Consider the following 11,133-nt stretch of genomic DNA (forward strand, 5'->3'; position numbering starts at 1 on the left):
TTTTTCTGTTGTGGATGCAGACAGTGTGGGTTCTGGGAAGGAGGGTGGAGGGATAGATGGGGAAGCAGGCACCCTTGGCCCTGGGCTGGGATCTGAATGTTCCAAGGAATGACCTCTCCTGGGTGCAGCCTCTGTCTTCAACTACTAGAACTGCTGCTACCTCCCCAAGCACAGCCAGCTGCCACTCAGCTGCAGCCTGTCTGTAGCCAGGCTGGAACCCAATTTCCTGTCATCCCCAGCCAGCTGGCCCTCCGGGAGGCTGGGCAGCTGCTTCGCAGTCTGGAAGGTGTCTAGGAGCCCTCAGTATCCAGGAACTCTTGTTGACGTCTCCTGGAGTAGAAAGTTCATTTGCTCATTGTTCCCACTCCTTATATCCTCCTAACCAGTCTGAAGCAGAGGGGGAAATAGGGCAGACCATCCTGGGGAAGAGAGGAACCCTCAGGCTGGCATGAACTGTGGGGGCAGGAGAAGCAGGAAGGTTCAGCTTCTGCCCAGTGCCTAGACCAGAGGTCCTCAATCCCAAGTGTGTGTACCTCCCCACTCAACTTTTTAAAATGCAGTCACTAGGACTGTAGTCCCTGAGGGCTGTCAGCTGACCCTGGAGCTTCTGATGGCACTCTTGGAGAGGTGTATGGTCCCAAATTCCAGCCTTACCTGCTCTGCTACTCTAGGTGGGTGGCCTCACTGGTGACCACAGCTCATTCTTCCACCTGCCACTTGGGATCAGCCCCACTGGTGAGACCAACTGCACATGTAGAACTTTGTACTGTCTGAGGACAAATTATGCTTCAGAAGGTGGGCTGGGCACTACCAGTGGGTTCCACAGAAACTCCTCAGAGCTCTGGGGCAAGTGGGGCACATTTGTAGATGTATTCTCTTGTCCGCCTGAGAGCCTACACAGAATGAACCCGGCAAATCCACGGTCAGCGACTGCCACCCATTGATTCCTGGGCCAGATTTGGCTGTACCCAGGGGCTGTGTGGCTGCATTTGTCTCAGTACCAACTCCAGAGAGAACAAGGAAGATGATAATACTGGTGGGTCACAGAGAGGTAGCTGGGTTGACGAGTCTGTTCTCCACTTCTGGGCCAGGGTTTCAAAGCCTGAGAGCACTAGCCGGAGGTACTTCAGCACTAGCAGCCTAGGTTAGGGTGGACAGCCAGGGTCAGGGCAGGTTGTGGCACTAGGCTCTGCAGGAAGCCTTCCTCAGGGAAGAGAGTGGACAACCCCTGTCTTCCTGTGTGGAACAAGTAAGGGTTGGGGGAGGGAGTGTATGAACACTTCTTAACCAGGAACTTTGAATCCTGACACAATTACGATGCCTTTTTCTTGTGTAATTCACAATAAAAACAGTAAACTGCTGGGCATGGTGATTATTGGGAAGGATAAGGCAGAAGGTTTGCAAGTTTGAGGCCAGCCTCCATAACTTAGCAAGACCCTGTCAAAATAAAAAAGGATTGATATTGTAGCTCAGTGGTAAAGCATTCCTGAGTTCAACTCCTAGTACCAACACAAAACAAACAACTATAAACCATAATAGAATAAAATCCAAAAGGCAGGTAGCAACCCTGGGAGGAGGAACTGGGTGAGCACCACCTAATGGCTATCTCTGGTACTGCAGAGCTTCTGAGCCTCTGGGTAGAGTTTGGAGGGGACTGTTTGCCTAGTAGAGAGTAGTTCCTCCCAGCAGGAGAGGGAGGCAAAAGTGACATTACTGAGCACCTCCTGCAAGCTGGTACTTTATACACATTCAGTTCTCAGCACAGTAGGATATCCCCATTTTACAATGGGCTAACAGTGAGGCTCAGAAGAGACACCACTTGACCCAGCACAGTGAGTAAGGGGTGAAACTGGAATTGGAACACAGATCTCTGTGACTTTAGAGATATCAACCTCTGCACCTCTCTGCCCCTATAGCCCCCCTAAAGAAGAAGTCATGCTGTTGGTCCCTCAGAGAAGCCACTTGGGTCCTGCAGGATGAGAGCAACCTACAACTTCTATCCTGTGTATCTTTCAGCAAAGTTGCTATGGTCTCCAGAGCCCACAGGCCCATGCAGAAAAGTTTCTAGAAGCAAATGGGGTAAGGGCACCCAGGCCTGCAGGTTGGCCACGTGGATCTGCTGAATTTGTCTCTACTAATTATCTGGAGTCCCAAGGACTTGGGTAGCACTGACCAATCCAAAGCAGAGGGACAAGGCCTGAGGATATAGTACAGTGGTAGAACTTGCCTAGCTTGCATAAGGCCCCGAGTTCAATCCCTAGCCACACACACACAAAGTTCACTTCCAAAGGAAAGGAAGGAGAAGGGTAATTGCCCTTGCCCCCTGATCCCCTAGCTTCTCCAAGACCCACATAAATTGTGGAGGAGAGGATAAGGGCCTGGGCAGAAAAGCGCCTAAGCCATGGGCAAGATAAGAGGGGATGAGCAAGACTCCAAGGACCCAAAGCCAGTCCTAGAACATTAAAGACTCAGGAAACTGGGACATTTAGCTATCTAGGGGCCACAATGAGCCCCTGAAAGTCTGCTACTTTTCTGCTGAGCAGACTTGAAGTAGAATGTGCTTAGTGCAGAATGTGCTGGAAGCCCTATCAACTAGGCCCTCTTGGGAGCCCAAGGAACTTGTCATTCCTCCTTTAGCCCCTGGTCAGGGAGGGTGAAAAGTCAGGACCAAGCACCCAAGCCATTGTGTCTTTTTGGCCTAACTAGAGGTAGATGTCACTCGATGTGACAGTCAGAAAGCCTGACCAGTTCTGCAGCAGAGCAGATCAGCGTGGCCTGAGCAGGGTCAAGGCTGCTATGTCCACAACAGCAACAGAACAGACTTTCCTGCTGCTAGGGGAGAACCCCGCCCAGCCCAGCTGGCAGAGGAGAGGTCGAGGCCACTGTTCCTCACCACCACACATACAGGCAGTGTGACGTGGCAACAGACAAAGCTACACTGCTGATTTCTCAGTCTCCAGCTGCAGCCAGCTGAGCCTGACAGAGGGCCATGCAGGGGGCCAGCAGGGCTGGAGTCCCCTTACAAAGCTTCCAGGCCAAAACTGCAGGAGCAGGTCTGGGTCTGACCCCACCTCCACCGCTCTCCACTCAGTATGGAGAGTTGCCTTCCCATACCTTGGTTTGCACATCTATTAAATGGGAACAATGACCGTGCCCTAATACCATGGTGAGAATGAACAAGACATATTAAATAATATATTAGTACATTACCAGGTAGATAAGACTCAGAAGATACCACAATTCATAACAACTCCTAGGCAGGGTGAGTGGCCTTTAGCACCATCCTTGGTGTGACTACAGACATTCAGGAAGTTCAGGGTTCAATGTGCAGCAGCCCAGGCTAGCGTGGGAGTCAGGGCCTGGCACTCAGGTCCAGTGCACTTGGCTGTTACACTTTTTTCTTTCTTTCTTTTTTTTTTTTTTTTTTTTTTTTTGGTGCTGGGGATTGAACCCAGGGTGCTTAACCACTGAGTCACATCCCCACCCAGTCCTTTTTTATTTTTTAATATTTTTTTTAGTTGTTGATAGACCTTTCTTTTTTATTTATTTATATGTGGTGCTGAGAATCAAACCTAGACCCCCAGTCCTTTTTAAATATTTATTTAGAGACAGCATCTTGCTAAGTTGCTTAGGGACTTGCTAAATTGCTGAGGCTGGCTCTGAACTTGCAATCCTCCTGCCTCGGTCTCCCGAGCTGCTGGGATCACAGGTGTGCACCACGGCACCCCATCCCTTTTCCATGACTGTCGTTAACATGGTACTGTGGTGTTATCAGCAACACTGAGATGATTACAGGCCATACAGTTCAACTACTCTGTCAAATTCAGTGGTTTTTAGTATATTCACCAAGTTGTACAAACATCCCCATGATCAGTTTGAGAACACTTCTATCATCCCCAAAAGGGAATCCTGTTTCCTTTATCCACTATGCCCGTGGCTGAGATCCACAATACCACTTACTGCAGAGTTGGGGTCACATCCGTTCTACCCCAGCCAACCAAAGATGCCCTCCCTATGTGGGTGCATATAGTAGGTATCTGGGTCCTGCTTTGAAGAAAAACACCTCAAAACAGCCTGTTCTGTTCCTCAGCCTTCAGGAAGTCACTCTGGGAGCAGGGAATAAGTAAGAGGAGAGTGAAGGGACGCTGGGATTCTGGGTGGGCTTCCAGACATCACTGACCCTGGGATATCCAGGTGTTTGAGATGTGTGGATTTGAAGTGTGAACAATAGAAAATCGGCCAGTGCCTATTTGAAGTTGGGGAGAGGACCAAAGCCATTGAATGGTCCTACCCCATACTTCTTCCCTGGCGTTCTGGGGCGCTCTAATCCACTGCAGAGAAAGGGAGTCTCTCAGACATCACCCTAAGGGCAAGACAGGAAGCCTTCTCCCTTGAGTTTGGTCCTGAATGGAGCTGCTGGTGACCCATGTATTGTGTTGGTTTGGGTGCTGACTTAGGAAGGTCACACGTGGCCTTGGGAGAAATAAGCCCTTTGGTCCAGCTGGCAGGCAGGAAAGGGCTGTGCTTGAGGCCAGAGGTCCTTCTGCTGTCCCCACAGCCTGAGCCTCGGACAGGAAGGGTCCTGCTCCCAGCTCCTGTGGGAATTGGGAGGGACGATGTCAGGAGTAGGGAGGAGCCTGAAATCCCAGTCTTAATCTGCTGGGACTGTCATAATCAAACAGTACAGTCTGGAAGGCTCAAAAAACATTACTTCTGCTGGGCACAGTGGTGCGCATCTGTAATCCCAGCATCTGGGGAGGTTGAGGCAAGAGGTTCAAAAAAAAGGGCTGGGGATGTGGCTCAGTGGTTAAGTACCCCTGGATTCAATCCCCAGTACAAAATCAAAAGCAAAAACAAAAACAAACTTTTTAAAAATTGCTGTGCCAGGGATTGAACCCAGGACTTCACACATGCTAGGCAAGCACTCTACCATTGAGCTGCACCCCTAGTCTTTGGTGTCTCTTATAAAAGTCCTATCAGATCACAGCCCCACCCTAATGACTTCATTCAACCTTAATTCCTTATGGGTTTTACTTCCAAATACAGTCACTCTGTGAGGGATAGGACTTCAACATATGAATTTGAGGGGAAATAATTCAGTCCATAGTAGACCCCAAATCTGCCAACTACACAGTTCGCCCAATCCTCCCCACCAGGGAACATCATTCTGGATGTTAGAAATTGAAGTTTAAAAGAAAAAAGAAACATGGTGATGCATGTCTGTAATCCCAGAAACTCAGAAGGCTGAGGCAGGAGGATTCCAAGTTTGAGGCTGGGATGTGACTCAGTGGTTAAGCATTACTGGGTTCAATTGCCAATACCAAAAAAAGGGGGGGGTGGGCTGGGGTTGTGGCTCAGGGGTAGAGCACTTGCCTAGCATGTGAGGCACTGGGTTCGATTCTCAGCACCACATATAAATAAATGAATAAAATAAACATTCATCACGCCTAAAAAAATATTAAAAAAAAAAGGAAGCGGGAAAGGGAGAATTCTTCAAAAAGGGTGCAGAAATTCATCAACAGGCCACTGACCACCCCAACACATGCCCAGGCCTAAGACAAGAGAAAGCCCAGAGCATCCATTCTTCATCCAGGACTTGCCTCCCAAAGAGTGACAGTTTCCAACACCAGCAAATGTTCTCTCCCAAAATGTGTCAATTTCTGCCACTGATTCCATCAAAGTATCAAAGGTGAGTTTATTAGTATATCAAGTTTCACACGATACATTTTTATGTTCCCTTCACTCACTTCAGACCCGAATACTCAACAAATACATTTTCCACATATTTTCATAAGCAGTGAATCAAAGTTTAAAACTTCCCATCCATACAACATACCTTCAATTCTAGAAGTTTCTATCTCTATTCTGCATGTCCAAAGACTGAAAACACCACCTGATTCGGAAATGAATGAGAAGCTGATCCCTTCAAGAGGTTCTTTGGAGATAAGCTGGAACCACTGCACATGCTGGGGCCCAGGTCTAGTGAGTAGGGGTGAGGGGCTTTGTAGTTAAGACTTAACCAAAAATTTTATTTTCTTGTCCTCAGGGACACAGACCTTAGCAACTTGCCTGGTCTCTCCATCCATCCGCAGAGGCCCATGTTACATCCCTTTACAGGTGAAAATGGTCACCTATAGGACCAGGAAGGACTGATTTCTGGGCTGCATCATTACCTCCCACAGGCACACAGCACCGAAATTGCAACATGTGTGCAGAGCCAGGCATGATGACACACGTCTGTAACCCCAGTGACTCAGGAGGCTGAAGAAGGAGGATTGCAAGTTTGAGGCCAGCCTCAGCAACTTAGTGAGCCCTAAGCAACTTAGGGAGACCCTGTCTCAAAACATTAATAGATCTATGCATGTAGCTCAGTGGTTAAGTGCCCTGGGTTCAATCTCCAGTACCAAAGAAAAAATGTGCTGCGACTTAGAGGGAACTTCAGGTCATGATTCACACACCGTGAAACTGAACAAAATTTTTTCCTAATAAGAGCAGGGCCCATTCCTTTGTGTGTGTGTGTGGCATTGGGGATTGAAGCCAGGGCCTCACACATGCTCTGAGTAATATCCACAGTCCTTTTTATTTTACTTTGAGACAGGTTCTCATTCAGCTGCCAAGGCTGATCTTGAACCTGGATCCCCCTGCCTCAGTCTCCCAAGTTACTGGGATTACAGGCATATATCTCCACACCCAGCTTTTTACTTCCTAAGTGATTCTGCAAACTGCAGTTCATATCTATATTAAAGATCTTGCAGACTGCTTGATCTTGATCAACTAGAATCTCATGGGTGGAAAGTTGTAGGTCACAAGCCAAAATTATCTTGGGCTGTCTTAAGCCCTTAATAGACAGTTACCTTAACTATTGTATCTGACCTAACTATTCTTGTGACTAATAGATATACTTCTCAGAAAGCAACATCATAAGCTGGGCACTGTGGTGCAGCCTATAAACCCAGCGGCTTAGGAGCCTGAGGCAGGAGGATCGCAAGTTCAAAGTCAGCCTCAGCAACTTAGTGAGACCCTAAACAACTCAGTGAGACCCTGTCTCTAAATAAAATACAAAAAGGGCTGGAGATGTGGTTCAGTAGTTAAGCGCCCCTGGGTTCAATCCTTAGTATCAAAAAAGAAAATAACACTAAGCTTAGTCGACTCTAGCTTCCACCAACCAAAGGCTAAGAATGCTCTAAGATAATATGGGAAAACTGTAGGTTTCCTGACTTGTCTGTAGCCTGCCAACCTGAGGTCCCAGTTGTATAACTGGTAAATGTATTGATTTATAACTTTATCTTGTTTTGTGAATACAAAAGTTCCTATAACCTCTTCCATGATGGAACATGTCATCAGGTTAACTTGAATCTGTGTTCCTGGGTCATGTCACGCATATTTGGTTCAGGACAAACTATCTTATTTCCTTTAAAGCAGAGTCATTACTAAATTAACTATCTCAAATGTGCCATCTTCTGCCTTCCCCTGGTCCCAACCTCCTTCATCTGTCCTCCGATGGCCTCCCAGCTGCCTCTTGACCTCTGTTCTTCCCCCTAATTCATTCTCTACACAGAAGTCCAAGGGAAACTTCTAGAAGCTAACACAATTACTCTTCTGCTCCAACATCTCCCCCTATGTGGCTACCATGTAATTAAACCCAGCTTACATTTGCTGGTAAATGGATGGAACTGGAAACTATCATGCTAAGCGAAATAAGCCAATCCCAAAACACCAAAGGTCAAAGGTTCTCTCTGATATGTCGATACGAACACACAATAAGGGAGGGGAGAGAAGACTAGAAGTTCACTGGATTAGACAAAGGGGATTGAAGGGAAGGGAGAGGGGATGGGAATAGGAAAGACGGAAGAATGAATGGGACATCACTTTCCTAGGTTTATATTTGAATATACGACCAGTGAAACTCCACATCATGTACAACCACAAGAATGGGATCCTAATGAGAATAAGTTATACTCCATGTGTGTAGAATATGTCAAAATACATTCTACTGACATATGTATCTAAAAAGACAAATAAAATTTTTTAAAAAAAATTAAGCCCAGGCTTTTAAGCAGAGCCCTGCATGGCCTCCTCCTGCCCCTTCCAGTCTCACTTTGAACCATCTCTCCCTGGCTCTCCAGGCCCAGCCCCAGCCCCACTACTCTTAGTTCCTCAATAGTCTCTCTCACTTCCTCCTCTGCCTCCTACCCACTCCCCAGTTAAAGTCTAAACACTTAGAGATGGGGAAAGCAAAAGTCAGTTTGGCAACAGGAAGGAAATGGGGACCAAGAAGAGGTAGAGGGAGCTCAATGGTGGGGCAGGGGGCTCTGCAAAGAATTCTGGGAGGAGAGGGCATTTAAACTAAGCCCTCGGGTATAGACTGGGTTTTGACTGAGTCTGAGCAGGAATACTGGGGAGTGGTGGAAGTGCCATTTCAGTAAGTGTCCTATTTAGACAAAAGGGAACATCTAGTTTGATTAGCGGGCTTATGTAGGGAGAGGCAGAATGAGGCTAAGAAATGGGGCCCTGAATGCCAAGGGAACAGAACCCCACTGATTACGGGGGAATGTGGAGTCCAATCTTATGTGACCACAGGGAATTCCCTCACCCCTCAGAAGGGCCTCTGCTTCCTTATTGATAAAATAGGATGTTGTCATAGCCTTTGTATCTCAAGTAGTATTCAGGAGTTTGGCACATGCCTGTAATTTCAGCTTCTCAAGAGACTGAGGCAGGAAGATCGCAAGTTCAAGGCCAGCCTTAGCAACTTAGCAAGGCCCTAAGCAACTTAGTAAGATCCTGTCTCAAAATAAAAAATAAAAAAGGCTAGGGATGTGGCTCCTGGTTGAGTACCCTGGCATTAATCGGTGGTGTGAAAAAAAGAAAAAGAAAAAAGAAAAGACAAGAAAAAAATTACTTATTTGTAGAATTTGCATTCCTTCCTTAAATGTTTGCTAGAACTCTGTAGCAAAGTCATCTAAGCCTGGAGAGAGAAAGGAGAGAGAGAGAGAGAGAGAGAGAGAGAGAGAGAGAGAGAGAGAGAGAGAGAGGAGAGAGAGAGAGAGGTGTGTGTGGTGAAGCTTGGTTTTTGGTTGATTGGTTTGCAGATTGAAACCAGGGCCTAGAACATCCTAGGCAAGGACTCTACCTCTGACCTACATCCCCAGCCCTGTATAAAGGTTTTTAACTTCAAATTCAATCTCTTTGATGGATATAGGACTATCCAGTTTATCTGTTTCTTCTTGAGTGAGTTTTCATAGTTTGTATCTTTAAGGGAATTTATTAATTTCATCTAAGGGGTATGGCTTTAGAAGCATCTCACAAATTCTAATAGGTAGTATTTTTCTTTTGTTCAAAACTTTCTTTTGTTTTTAATTTTTTGATTTTTTTTTTAAATTTGGTACCAGGGGTGCTTTACCTTTGAGCCACATCCCCAGCCCTTTTTATTTTTTATTTTGTGACAGGGCTTCACTAAGTTGCTTAGGGCCTTACTAAATTGCTGAGGCTGGCCTCAAACTTGCAATCCTCCTGCATCAGCCTCTGGAGTTGCTGGGATTACAGGCATGCACCACTGAGCTAGGCTATGAATTTTATTTTTTATCATTTTTTTTGTCATTTTGCTACATATGTTGCAAACATATGTTATAAACCCAACCTACATTGTTATAAAGTCAACATATGTTATAAACCCAACAATATGTTGTGGGATTTTGTTGAACCATCTGTTTGCATAATAAAACACTTTTAGACCAACAGTGATGGTTGGCAAAGACTCCAATAAAAATGTGTTGAACTCATGTTTCATCTTATTTTCAGCTTCAACAAATTCTGCCCCAGTGTTACACAATTTGTGTGTGCGTGTGCGTGTGCACATATGCGCACGTGCATCTGTACACTGATGTACTCCCCAGCTCTTTGGTTTTGTTTTGAGACACAATCTTGATAAGTTGCTCGGGCTGTCCTCAACTTCGTGATCCTTCTGCCTCCATCTTCTGAGACAGCACACCTGACTTCCAGGCAGGCACACTTCTACTGAATTACATCCCCAGCTCACACAGAAAATATTTTTTAAAACCCCCAATTATAAATATCAAATTTATCTCATTTATAAATTCAGACTGTTTGATTTGCTAATTTCAATCAACATAAAGCACTTTTTTTTTTTTTTTTTTTGCGGTGCTGGGGATTGAACCCAGGGCCTTGTGCTTGCAAGGCAAGCACTCTACCAACTGAGCTATATCCCCAGCCCCATAAAGCACTTCTTTAAGTTTAAAAATTATATTTACTCACGCTTATAATCCCAGCAACTTGGGAGGCTGAGGCAGGAGGATCGCAAGTTCGAGGCCGGCCTCAGTAATTTAGCAAGATCTGACCTCAAAATAAAATAAATAAATAAATAAATAAAAAGGGCTGGGGATGTAGCACAGTGGTAAAGTGATCATGGGTTTAATTAATTTAGTGCAATTTATTTTTCCAAATAAATGATGTGGAATTTTTCTTTCAGCCAAAATGGAATAAAAGGGACTATACTTATCTTCCTACCAAGCAAACAAAAAAATCCCTAGCAAACCTGACAAAATGGATAGATAAAACAGCAGTTCTTGTCATTGGAGGGGATTCAAGGAGGTCCTGGAGGGGGGAACCTCAACTCAGGATGACTGGGTCTTGGTATAATGCCATCGACTTGTGAGTCTGAGGCAGGAGAACCACAAACTCAAAGCCAGTCTGGACAACCAGGGATTGGTACCAGGGCTTGAACTCAGGGGCACTAAACCACTGAGCCACATCCCTAGTCCTTTTTTTCTCTCTTATTTAGAGACAGTATCTCACTGAGTTGCTTAGCACCTCATTAAGTTGCTGCAGCTGGCTTTGAGATCCCAGGAGGATCTCTTGAGCTCAGGATTCTAAGCTGGCCTGAGCAACAAAGTAAGACCCCATCTCAAAAACAAACAAACAACAAAACAAAACAAAACAAACATGGGCTGGGATGAAGCTCAGTGCTATGCCTAGCATGCATAAGGCTCTGGGTTCAATCCCCAGTACCACAAAAACAGCACCCCCCCCCCCCCCGTCCCAAAGGAAACAACAACAACAACAAAACCCAAATCTACAAAAAGTAACAGAAAGACCAGAGAGGAACTACATGGATGA

The sequence above is a fragment of the Sciurus carolinensis genome, chromosome 17, assembly GCF_902686445.1.
Source record: "Sciurus carolinensis chromosome 17, mSciCar1.2, whole genome shotgun sequence".
Lineage (NCBI taxonomy): Eukaryota > Metazoa > Chordata > Mammalia > Rodentia > Sciuridae > Sciurus > Sciurus carolinensis.